The 13767-nt window shown below is 36.2% G+C and overlaps 1 protein-coding gene and 1 long non-coding RNA gene across 8 annotated transcripts in view; one reads left to right on the forward strand and one right to left on the reverse strand.

The window, feature by feature from the left end:
* The window catches only part of LOC113022045 (glutamate receptor, metabotropic 4), a 199071-nt gene that overhangs the window by 47406 nt on the left and 137898 nt on the right, over nt 1–13767 (reverse strand). The gene's annotated exons all lie outside the window — the stretch shown is intronic.
* Nucleotides 8181–11262, forward strand: LOC145428655 (uncharacterized). 2 transcript variants are annotated; one of them, XR_013908970.1, is made up of 5 exons: nt 8181–8222; nt 8344–8953; nt 9312–9464; nt 9831–9921; nt 10513–11262. It is a non-coding gene; the product is annotated as an uncharacterized LOC145428655 (long non-coding RNA). The 2 variants fall into 2 exon arrangements; XR_013908969.1 differs by having other exon boundaries at nt 8184–8953.

A 13767-nucleotide genomic window follows, 5' to 3' on the forward strand; every position in this document is an offset into this window, starting at 1 on the left:
TCTGTAATAAAACACTGAAATATTATAGGAAGTATGTTCTTTACCCATTAGACAAAGCAGAGTTAGAGAACCTACAAAAGGAAAAAAAATACACTTTGAGTCCTTGCAAAGGCAACAGAGAAAGAGGATGCTGACATGTGTTTTATGCCACTCAAGTGAGTTTTCCTGGGCTTCTCCAACAGGATTTCTTGGGTGAAATTTAGAGCGCCTCAGAGTGCCATGTTTGTCTGAACGATTGTTTCTGAGCTTCCTGCAGCTCTACGGACAGCAGGGACACTGCCAGAGGATTGCTTTGCACATACTTTACACTGTTTATCGTACACAGAAACACAATGTTTAGAAGCCAGAAAGAGTGAGCGGGTCATAACTACTTAAACAACTGCAAAAGCAGTGTGTCTTATTTTTTAACTGTCACAAGTTGCTCTCCAAACTAGTAAAAATGAGAGTACTAGAATGCCGAATGAGTCTTATTTTTACTACACCTACATATATTTAGTTAAGGTGTGTGCACTTTGTAAAAGTCTATGGCCTAGACTCCTGCCATTTGGTGGTCTTCTGCTCTGATGCCCAGCCTAATGAGGGGGCAGCTAAACCTGTCCCCATTTAGCTGTCTAAAAAAGTTTTGAAGTCTGAGACAGAGTCCCTGTGTTGGATGAAACTGTCTCCTCCTTCCTCACCTGTCAGTGAACCTCATTAAGTTTGAGAAGGTCAGACAAATCCTGGCTCAGTCCTCAGACATGCAAAGATTTAAAATGTTGTCAGCAAAAAACCTGCAGGGAATGGCATATAAAGAAGCTCCAAAAGGGATAACAGCATCAGCCAATGATCAGCAGTGATATGCTGTCTTTTCCTAATTTAATTTATTTTTTTCTTTTACAGCACAACTTGGAGCACATATATGTACTTGTATTGGTACTTCTTAAATAAGTGTTCATAAAACTTTTCAGTATAAAAACAGAAATAAGGCAGCAGGATAACTCAATCCTGTAAAAACACAACCAAGCAGAGCTGTTTTTACTTGTGAGTCTCCCCTGTGCGTCATCATTTTATACATCCCACATCAACATGTAAGGGAAACAGAAAGGAAAAGAAAGGAAAGGAAAAGTCAATATTAAACACTTTAATTAGATATTGAGCCAAAGCATGCCACTAGCAGACCATCAGTGCATTTTGACATTGATTGTTCATTCTTCCACCATCTGGTGTTTTGATGATGGGGGTGAGGACGTTCTCTGGCACAAAGGTGTTGAAGATCTAGTGATTAGCAAGGGCACAGCATGTGAATCATCATCACACCATTTAGTTATCGCTCATAGCCTACGTATTCGATTCTCATCCTGGAAGAGATCACTCCTGTTGCAGCAGAAATATTGCCTGAAACAGGTGAACACTCAGAACAACATTGCACTGTTTTTTCAATTACCCTTCCCACTAATGGTATCAGTGAATTCAAACCGTGTCCCATTTTTTTCAGCTTGCCAACTGTCTCTATAGCGCATTTCTTTATTTTATTTTTTTTGGCAAAATGTTGGTTTCACAGGTATTGCACATACCCTTTCGGGAAAATCCATTGGTCCAATAAAACACTACCCTGAAAACATTAAATGTCATACCTTTTGAATTTGTGCAAATATTTTGAATCAGTCAGACAGACTGACACATCTACAGCTTTTTTTTATTGCAGTGGTCCCTGGAAATATGCCATGCAGGGATATTTTTATGCATTTTTCATGCATTTAATGAAATGCCAAAAAAACCCTCACTTTAGCCAAATGTTCTGTGAATTGATTTGTCACCAAAAGCAGTATGCTTAGAAGAGAGGATTATTTCTGTAACAACCTGTACATCTGCGTCACCCACACTCTTATATTCACTACTTTTCTTTTGCAGTTATTCCTCTGTGTAGCTTTTTTCCTTACTATCTATTTTTCCTCCGGCTAAGGGAAACAGCTATCCATGACCACAACACTTGAGCTATATAAATCACTAAACAAATCACAAAGACCAACAGCGATTTGGTGGAGGAAATATTCATTACGAGCATTCCATTTTTGATCCTAAAAGAGATGTTTAGCATGGATAAAAATAACACTTTAACTGTCTTAATGCTTCAGATCATCCTTTAGTTTATGGTAGATATGCTGCAGGATGTGTGTGTCTTGACTGCAGTCATGAGAGCATTTCATCACTTCCACCATTTATGTGTGATGACCCACTTGTCCATTTCACTCAAACAGGATCCATTATTGGTCATTCTGGACATTTAGCAAAATGGATGGGTTTAGATAACTGACAAGCATTCAAGGCGAGCATCTCTTTGCAGTTTCTCACCTGCCACAGCAGAGGACCACCGCAGTGCTATCCTAACAATGTCTTCACTTAAATTAATGGAAACTAATAGTGACAAATAGCTGCTGTGGTGTCAGGCCAACCACAGCCACGCAGTCGGTCTCTGTCACAATAACTGAGCCACCGTTTCTTACTTTTCTCTTTCTGTTTTTAGTTATAGTGAGATGCCTTCCAATGAACACAGACATGCGCAACATGCTGTTAGTGAGATAAACACAAATCTTCAAAGAAAATGTCAACAAAAAGTCAAGATATCAACAACCACAGCGTTTATTGCATTTGAACTATGTGAACACTGGATTCTATCATCACAAATCAGATTAAATCACAGCACCACAGAATGGACACTTCATGAACAAATAACCAGGAATTAGATTTATACTGCAGGGAGAGGCTATTTCTTCTTATTCTTTTTTTTTTTTAAATTGTAAAGAAGACATGCTAGGCTGTCAAAAGTGAAGTGATTTATGGATTTTAATGGCATAAATTCATCAGAAGACAAGTCAGGCAGTCAAGCTGCAGCTTTCTTTTCCTAATAATCTGACATCATTTACTATAGTATATGTTCACTTAGATATCTTGACTTTCCACATCATGAACAAGTGCAGCATTTTTTCTTATTCATTTATTTAATTTTATTTTCGGTGCTTATTATCTGTGCTTTCTAATATTTGCAGTCTTAGCTGACCAGATCACAAAGAGAAGAATGCATAAAAATCCCAGCTGTAATAAATCGCTACAATCAAAGTCATTATACTAATGACATAATCAAATTTACATTTAAAGATCAGGCCATTATAATGACTCCTGTTGGCTTGCTTGTTAAATCTGACAAGTTGTTTCTTCCAAGCAATTCTCTTGTACTAGGTTCTTTTCTTTTTTCACATCACAAGGTGTCATTCTGATAGGGAAAGAAAACAAGGAAAACATCTTCACTGTTTTGTCAATATATAGTGTCAAACTTAGGGAAAACATGTTGAAGATATATGACAAGCTAATTAACACGTAAAAATACAGATGGGCAATAGATGGAAATTAAAACTTAGTGAACACTATTATTATTAAACGTCTAACTCTTTTGGAGACAAATAGTATTGAGAAACACTCGTCATTTCCAGTGACGCGTGGTCACTGGTGTATTTTCAGTGTTTGATATGTGACCTACTATAATTTTTCAGCTATTTTTTTTATTCATTGTGTTACATGTTGTTAATATGACAAAGATCATTTAATTTCATTTGCTTTTAGTTTGTGAATTTGGTTTGATTTCCCAAAGTGACAGTAATAAATATTTTTTAGGACTCGCACTATGACGCTGCAGTTCTGTTCAGCCCTACGGGGTGTTTACTGTCTTTCAGCTCACTGTTTTTTTTTGTTTTGGTTTTTTTTTTTACATCCCACAGATTTAATGATTTGAGTGCCATCAGTTTTTTTTTCTGTCTGCTAAGAGTTTGTATGTTAATGTTGATCCATCTGTGCTGAATGTGTAAACAGAAAACAGCTTGCTGCCAACTTTTAGAAACTGACAAAATGTTAGAGTTGTGTTTTAAGATTGTACATTTGGTCGCAAGCTAGAGGAACAAACTGAACTTTCAAATTTACCGTCATGTTTGATTTGCACGCTGTACTGACTTTATTTATCTTACAGTGCTATAAAATACGATAACAAATTCACAGGAAGCTTTCAATTACACTAATTGCCCTCTTTGTCAATGATAAGTTAATGATAACGATAGTCAGGTAGGTAATTTGTTTCTTGTGATGACCACTTGCACAACATACTACATGCATACATCCAATGTTCCCTCTAATTTTTCATGTGTCTGAGCGAACACACAAACTCCGTGAGCGGTCCCTTGGACCACAGTGAGCAACAGCAGATGTGTGCACTGTGGTCACGCCGGCATCGAATCCATCCAAGTTACATGGTTTATTAAAATTATCAAATTACAGCGTTTATGTTAGACTACTTTTAATTAACTGCTTTATCCCACTTACAATGAAAATTTAAAAAAAAAAATCTTGTTCATGACCTGTGTAGTATGTTAACACTATTGGAAGTAAAAATAACTTGAACTCCAATTTTGAAAACAAAACTTTGTTCTTTTTTTTTTATAAAGCTCTGACTTGTATTATGCGTCTGTGGTCTGGGAGAGAGTCCTGCAACTTTCTGTCTGCAAAATACAGTAAATAATGACCAATGTTTGCCAATTAATTATATAGTTACTTCTTCAGAAAAGTAACTGAGTTATGCAAACAACAAAGTTTTTTTTGCAGCTGTCTACCTAAAAATGCAGCCAAGGCGTTTTTTAAATAAACATTCCAAACTATTTACAGAACAATCAGCTGTTCTGCATCAAGTTTGATGCCACACAAATTATTTGTGCCACTCCAAAAAATAATTTCTGTCCACTATGAGATAAAGGAGAACAACAGCCTGATACCTGCAGGCCTGACAACAGGAGATGTATTACTCCTGCAACACCTGTAACACTCAGCAGTCGCCTCATTGTTCTGACACACACAACAAAACTATTGACTACACTACACACTAACACTAAATTTGCGCTAAACATCGCAAATCTCTCACATCTCAAAACACATCTTTCACATCTTTCCTAAACAACTAAATGCAATGTTGCCATATCATTTTTTGATTGGTCGACATGGTACATTTTTCGACCAATAGGAAAGGGTAGGGGTTATTTTGGTTTTGTTTTTGCTCACAGGCGGAGAATGCTTTCGAGCCTTTTCCTTATAAAACGCCATTTTTACAGTTTTTTCTGCAGTAAATATAAACAACGATAGTATTCAGGAAGGAAACCAAACATTGCAAATATTTTTTATCATAACTCTGGTTTTACGTGGCCGATCAACACAATTTAAAAACGGGTATAAAGTTCACACTTTCTCCGTCAATTGTTCCGACTGTCCTGCTCACATCTCCAATGGTTGTACACGTTGTCATTAAAGTGGCTTCACTCCACATCAGCCACGCCGCTTTGCTAGCTAAAACACCGGTGTCGGCACATAAGGATGCTGTCATAGCCTGTCAGCAACGTTGATTAGCTGCGTATATACGAATGTGAATCGCATTATTGGTTGGACTATGGGATAAGGTGGCATCGTTCTAATCCCATACGGGAGCAGCCAGTCACTGACTAACACTGCAAAACAGAATTGTTAACGTATTCATTTTAATTTCAATTCAGGTTAGATTTTTTTCTGTGCGCAATGCAGATTTTCTGTGCGGAGAGACCGTGCCAGTAGTGCGCAATTGCGCACGCCTGCAGCTTAGAGGGAACATTGCATACATCCCAAGCCAAGCCATTAACCATGTTACTTACTGTATGTAGTTTCAGATGTGTCAGATTTGTCATCACAACTACTTTGGATTGCTCAGGTATGCCTGTATAATCCAAACCCCAAGACTTTTTAAACACTTTTCTATTCCTTGTCACTTGGATTTTGTTTTGTTTCCTCAGGATACAACCATTTCTGGAAATTTCATCATTTTTCTTTGTCTGGTGCGCAGTGACATACGGTGCTCGTAAGATTTTTTAGATTGTCTCAATATTTCAGTCTTGTACCTTTGATTTGAAGATTTCACAACAATAGCAGGTTTGGTTTTGTTATCCCTGCATGCAAGGGCGTAACAGGTAAACACTTTCTCTTTCTCTCAGCAAATATTATTACTGCTAGGAAATTGAAAAACTTGTTGACTTCCTAGAGTATGCATCTTCACCTGGTTGATCATCAACTGCAACTCTGGCATAGCTGCAAGGATTAGTATCTTGCCCAGGAATGATAATGTCATCAGAATGAGAAAATAGTTCCAACTCATCAATCCTTTAACCTCTAACTGTGGCCTTCAGGTCATGAACGTTTCAGCACCATTAGGCCCATGAGGTTAAGAATAACAACATTGTTTATAGTATAATTTAGTACAGTGATCTTGATGTTTTGGAGAAAAAAAAACTGTGAACGACAAAAATGTATTAAATCACCATCCTGCAACAACTAAGCCATCATTTGTGGAATTTCTGTATTTCCCATTTAAATCTAAGAGGTTCTGGCGCTTTTGGATTCTGACTGTAAAGAGTTAACTTGAAATTGTGTATATGTGCACAGCAACAGATTTGCTATTTTCACCAATTTACTGTATTAGACCTAATTGCTGTATTATCACAAACAGATTGCAAGTAATTGCCAGCATGCCCTAATTCAACTACAAACTGATAGCAGACTGATACCGTCTTATTCCCATTTTTTTGCCATCTTGATGCACCAAGATCATTTTGAAGACAGCGACTGACCGCGAGTGGTCACAAGCCTGTTCTTGATTTTCAGTGAACCATTTCAAGTCAATGAGATTACAAGTGCTTTGCACATCCTCACAATCGTTTTAGTAGCGTCACCAACCATTATTTTCCGAGTGTGATTGTAGCATAGTATATGCCCGTGAAGATTTTCTTTTTTTTTTTTAATTTCTAAATCATCAAGATCCGATGTTATTTAAGTATCCCCTTCAGTTTTTGAGTAGTATGTTTTGATGCTCAAAATGAGCAACTGCATATATGAATGAATGTCTACGATGGACTGCTCATTTATATAAACCGAGCCCTGATTGCAGACATTTACAAAAATTCTACATTTAACTCTGAAATGTATTTATTGTTATATGCATGAGAAAATAAAGGGAAAATACAGATTTAACTTGCAGCATGATGACTCTTCTATTTAATGTATGCCATTTTTTCTTAAAATAAAAAGACTACTGAGATGCAGACTCAACAAAGGACAAAATGTCACAATATTATCCTGCCTTTATTCTGCAGAAAACTGCACGGCTTTGTATTGTAATATTGTCGGCAGTGAACAACCACTGAAAAATCCAGGATTAATTTTTAAGGATAGACCTACATGAGCTGACAAAGGCTTTCTACTTAAACAGAATTTTTACATTAGCAACAGCCCATTTGCATGTCATGGCTTTTATGTATTAATCTGAGGTAAAACATACTGTAATTCCCTGCTTAAGTCACTACTTGTACAAACTGTGGTGAGCTTGCTAACCTTGCAGCAGTCCTATATAAAAAAAAAACAACTGCTTTTTAATTCTACTACAAACTCTCTCTTCCTGCTCTCTTCCCAAATTTGAATGCATTATGTAAAGAACTCTTTGTCAGTGAAGTTATTTCACAAAAATAAATCAGGTAGGACACAGACGTCCTCACAGTAAACATAGATAGCACTGAATCCCAAATAGTCATCAGACATTGCTGGATTAACGAGGAATAGAGAAAGTAATCTCACAGAGGTCAGCCCTGAATGGATTCATATTGTATGTAGACTTATGATGTAACAGTTGCAGAAAAATACATTTAAAAAGACAAATGTGAACTTTTCACTATTATAATGTTCTCGAGAGCTGCACTGTGGTTTTACAAATGAAATGTGAAAAGCAGAAAAGTCAGAAAAGTTCAAGGAAGAGGGAACTGACAAAATATTCAAAGAAGAAAAGCAGATCCTGAGAAACACAGTTTGATGCTAGAAACTAACTCTGCTTGTGATGACTTTACCTTTCTGCTGCATTTACAATACAAAGGCAATTCTGCTGCATTTGCTGTTGGCATAGTTTGCATGAGGAGGTTGTTTTCATAGATATGTGCGATTTGAAATAATTTCTCTACAAATTATTCTCTTTTCTTGCCAAGTGCACACTGTTTAACTTAAACTGCTGTGTGTGACTGATGTGCCTGAAGAAAAAGAAATATACCGTATATATATATATATATATATATATATATATATATATATATATACCGTATATATACACTGAAAAAAAGGGACTGGCCATCTCTTGGATTTATGTAAGCATCTTGCATGCATTTAACACAATTGCCTCATGTTTTAAAGTTAAATGTAACTATATAGTGTAAAAACTACATGATATGCAGAAAGGGTGTATTAAATTGTTCATATCATGTTCAGGTGACGTAAGTCAATAAGATAGCAACGTTAAATCTCGTGAAACCACGCGTGATTTCATCTCGCGGGCTTTGGATCGTGGTTTAAAAAAGGCATCCATCTCAGTCAAGTCGAGCAGCCAACTCTACGTTTTTGGTATGTCTTGATTTTTTGAATTCATTTTTACCATAATTCAGCCAAATGTAGTTAAACGTCTAGAGTGTCGCCATGTAACATGCTAAAAAAGAGCCGTTAGCTTATTTGCTGTTTTATCTGTTGTCAAAGAATTGGCGCTTTTTCATTTGAATTTGTCTTTGGCACAAGAGCCGTAATATCACATTAAACCTAATTACGAGGCACTCATAACATAATTTGGTTTTCTGTGTGAATAGATTTGTCAACTGACTCTTCAGTTACATTGTGTATTTACTGCACCGTGGTGTTAGTGAGATTTTGGACATTGAACAGCTTTAGCTAATATCATCAGCGGCATTATGCTAGCTTACATCCCTACCCCTCCTGCCCTCACCTGCTGTCCTTTTGTTTTTGTTTTTTTTGCTGCACATTGAGAGATGACCTCTATTCTGCATTTCACCAGGAGTCAGCTGATGGATTGTGGGTTCAAGGTGTTATGGTAAGAAAGTATATTCTATTTTCGTTTCTGTAACTTAATTATAATAGGTTTTTTATAATTATTAGGTGCATGCATACTCACCCTATTAATACAACTGAGAGATCCAAAATCTGCCATAGGTTTAACTTATACCTGTATGTATTGCCAGAAAGGTGATTACTGGACTCGCATTAATGCACACTTGAACTGAAATGAGGTTGTAACTTGTGGGTTGTTGGGTTGCAAATCAGAAACAAACATCTTTGGATTTTTTTTAATCCCATAAGATCTGGAAACACAGTTTTTATTCAACAAAACATTACTGATTAACCAAGCACAGTGCCTGCTGTTATTTCAAAATAATTTTATGTCATTTCAGATAAAATGCAGCATTCCAGTGCATCCCAACCATGCCTTTACAGTCAAGGTTTCTGACGGAGCTGAGTTTTTCTCTGACAGTCTGCTGAAAGTGTTTGCAAAGTGATCGGGGGAACAGGGCACAAAGCTAAAGGATGTAGCGGCCATAATGACAGTAAGAACTTTAAAATTCTTTAACTACAAAGTGTATATGTATTGCATTAGGTCAGTAAAAGATTTTTATGCTACATCCATTGAAACAGTCAACTATTACCTGTGAGTAATGATTCCACTAAAAGGATGCCATAATTTTCGTCATGCATTTACTGGCCCACTGAGAAAAAATTATCTTTTTTTAAAAATAAATGTTCTGGAAACTATATATCCATAAAGTTGATGTCAAACAGGAACTTTTGATATTGCTTTGTAGATGCTGGTGTTGCATGTTGACTGGTTTAAAAAGTCAAGAGTTTTTGTCTGGGATCATTTTCTTCTGTGCTACTGAAAAGTTCACAAATCTCTGTTTTCTTTGTTATAATAGTCAAGGATGACATTAATGCTCGGAGTCCCTCATCAAAGTGCTCCGCATCTGTGTGAAAGACAATTGCAACATCTTGGTGCAGGAGTTCATGGTGAGTGTTTTATGAGTAGATTGTGGCTTTGCAACATTTAAAAATGCATTTAGTTATCCACTTGATCCTCATTGGACTGGTTAGGACCAGTAGTCCTCTTTAATAATTTGAAGTTCACATGAGGCCTGGTAGTGAACTCGGCCGCCGGCCCTTGAGGCCCCATCCCCACCCCTGTATTAGGGGTCACATCAGTGTGAAAAAACTTTAAATTTGTCATTCTAATGAACAAAGGAAAATCCCACCAATATTTATATTAGCTTTTGTTTGAAAAAATGACCAACTGACCAACAGCTAACCAAATTGTGGGGCTGAAAGTCTAAATTCTAACATCTTCTGAGTGACATAACCTGGATTTCTGATGGGCCGGTGTCTTTCTAACAAAAACTAATGTAAAGCATTTGAAATTATGTTTTTCACCCTCTCTTAGAAACTCTGTTAGACCATGAATGGCAGCATGGCAGGCCACTCTTTGGCTATAGCTATTTACTATGTTGCTTGCATTGGTTTAAATTACTCTAACATTAGAACTGGTAGATTCAAAAGAGATGAGTTTAAAAAGGAATCTTAAAGAAATGTTTTGTGTTTAACCAGGACTTGACTGAGGCCACTGCACAGATTGAGAAAACCACAATGAACATCTGTCTCCAGAGGATGCACCAGGCAATGACTTTTCTGATGTTGTTCTTCAAGATCTGGATAACGTGACCTTTGCAGTAGCCATGCTGTTTGGACCTTTTTTATTCCTTCAACATGAGTTACCCATCACAACTCTGCTACACTTTTGAGGTGATTCAATGGGTGGTAATGGAGTTGGATGCAACTCAGCTCTCAAGAAAAGCTCACAACTAAGACAAAACTGCTCCTGCAACGAAGCTCACTGTTATGCATGTGAGGTGACCAGCTCTAGGTGAGAGGACATTTAAATCTCACACTTGTTCTGCTGCATTTTTGAAGCTCAATTCCAGGAACGGATCGCAGGGTTCATTTTTATATACTCTGCAACTGCCATGAGGACGAGCCGTTTTTTGTTGTTGTTTGTTTTTCCTTTTGCTCTGTACAAGTTCTGTTTGTCTGTTTGGCAGCATTTTTAAATTTCTTTGTATTTTTTCTTTCTTTTACTAGTGAAGAGATGTAGCGTGAACAGTTATACAGTCTAAATATCCCATATGGGTCGTGTGAAATGGTATTTTCAGTTTCATTCAGTTGAAGTAAAGAACGTTGAATATTTCTAAGTGTGCTGTTTTGAACCAAGATGTCACAGTATGATCAGTGCTGTAATTTTTGACAGTCACTGTATCAATGTTATTTTTGCGTCTCTTGAATAAAGGTTTTGACCTGCAAGTGCTAATTTCTTTAGTTATTGGGGTAAAATGGGTAGTGTTAATAGGAAGGTGTTTGCCAATTCAGTAACCTAATTTAATGTTAATGGAAACTAACATTACCTCAAATTGTTTAGTCATAATTGTTGTTTAACTGAATCTTGACGTTAGAGGCCTTAAATAGAATGTTTTGTATTGTTCTTTCCCAACATTTTTCAAAAGAAACAGTCCAATTTCTTTGCTGTGATTGATTCCAGAGAACACGGAAGAACTGACATTATTTAACTGTTGATTTATATAGATTCAGTAGAGGAGTAATGTCAGTTTAATTCTTTACCTACTGTCAATGCAGTGAAATTAGACATTTTGTTTTGAAAGGTTACTGGTGGATGCCAGCAACCATCTTGGAAGAGAACAATACAATCTGTTATAAGGCCTCCATTTGAAAATTGTGTATTTGATACTAGAATATAATAGCAAAATGTAATTTGAAGATAACATGTAGTATTTAAGTGACCAAGTAGTATTGGGTAAAAGTTATTGAATCGTGTTGGGATAACGTGAGAAAATTGTGAAGGATTAAAATATTCCAAGAGCTCAAATTACTTCATCAAAACATGTTTAAGTCACATTTTATCAACACAAATTGCACAAGTTTATTGAACATGAATAAATTGTGTTAATTTAACTCAATTGTTTAAGTTGCTGCCAAAGCAAAACATCTGTGTGCAACAAATGTCCACCATTGAATTAAGTAAATCCAACAACATATTTTTTTCAGTGTATATATATATATATATATATATATATATATATATATATATATATATATATATATGTGTATGTATATATATATATATATATATATATATATATATATATATATATATATATGTATGTATGTATGTATGTATGTGTATATATATATATATATATATATATATATATATATATATATATATATATGTGTGTGTATATATATATATATATATATATATGTGTGTATATATATATATATATATATATATGTATGTATATATATATGTATATACGGTATATTTCTTTTTCTTCAGGCACATCAGTCACACACAGCAGTTTAAGTTAAACAGTGTGCACTTGGCAAGAAAAGAGAATAATTTGTAGAGAAATTATTTCAAATCGCACATATCTATGAAAACAACCTCCTCATGCAAACTATGCCAACAGCAAATGCAGCAGAATTGCCTTTGTATTGTAAATGCAGCAGAAAGGTAAAGTCATCACAAGCAGAGTTAGTTTCTAGCATCAAACTGTATATATATGTATGTATATGTATGTATGTATGTATGTATGTATGTATGTATGTATGTATGTATATATATATATATATATATATATATATATATATACATACATACATACATACATACATAGGAACACGAGAAGCTGAAGCTGGAGAAATACCAAGGGCTCAGAGAAGAGCTCGAGAGGATGTGGAGGGTGAAGGTAACGGTGGTCCCCGTGGTAATCGGAGCACTAGGTGCGGTGACTCCCAAGCTAGGCGAGCGGCTCCAGCAGATCCCGGGAATAACATCGGAGATCTCTGTCCAGAAGAGCGCAGTCCTGGGAACAGCTAAGATACTGCGCAGGACCCTCAAGCTTCCAGGCCTCTGGTAGAGGACCCGAGCTTGAAGGATAAACCGCCCGCAGGGGCGTGCTGGGTGTGTTATATATATATGGCCCACTGATGGGATTTGTTTTTCCAAAATGAATTTCCAAAACATTTTTTTCCAATGCATCTCCTACAACTGTGCCTGGTTGTATACTGTAATCTTTTATGATGGGCCCATGCTCAGTTCCTGTTCAATTAAACCAACAAAATACAATACTATTAGGTCTGAAAACACAATTTGTTGTTTTTTTGCTCTACTGAATTCCCAAATTGTACATCTATCCCCTGTTATTTGTTCACCACACATGTCTTTCTGTGTGTTTAGTCTGAGGAGCCACTCAAGGAAGTAATTAATGTGTGGAAAACACAATCTTGATTTCTTTTTTAAAGCTTTAGATGCTTTTGACTTTAAAGCGCTACTTCATTTTTATGCTTTTCAAGCATATCAAGCAAGTCTCAGACTTCAGTTTGAAATATTGTGTTAAAACAATTGAGAGCAAATACACCGCACCAGTCAAATACCAGTCTTGCACAAACAGAAATAACTACTTCCATTACAGTCAATGATGTGCAACATATACTGTAAAATGATATGCTGAAAGAGCAACATTTGATGGACAATGAAAGTAAAAATACTTGAAGAATAATTCAGAAACTGCAAGAGTTTGTATCTTTGAATTGAGCTACTGAGCTGTCTTTTATTTGGCTCTCTTCCTCCCTGAATCTGGTTCTCCTGGAGATTTCTTCCTATTAAAAGGGAGTTTTTCCTTCCCACTGTTGCCAAAATGCTTGCTCATAGGGGGTCATATGATTGTTGGTGTTTTCCCTGTTTTCTTCGTGTCATTGTAGGGTGTTTACCTTACAATACAAAGCATC

Source organism: Astatotilapia calliptera, chromosome 5, assembly GCF_964374335.1.
Source record: "Astatotilapia calliptera chromosome 5, fAstCal68.1, whole genome shotgun sequence".
Lineage (NCBI taxonomy): Eukaryota > Metazoa > Chordata > Actinopteri > Cichliformes > Cichlidae > Astatotilapia > Astatotilapia calliptera.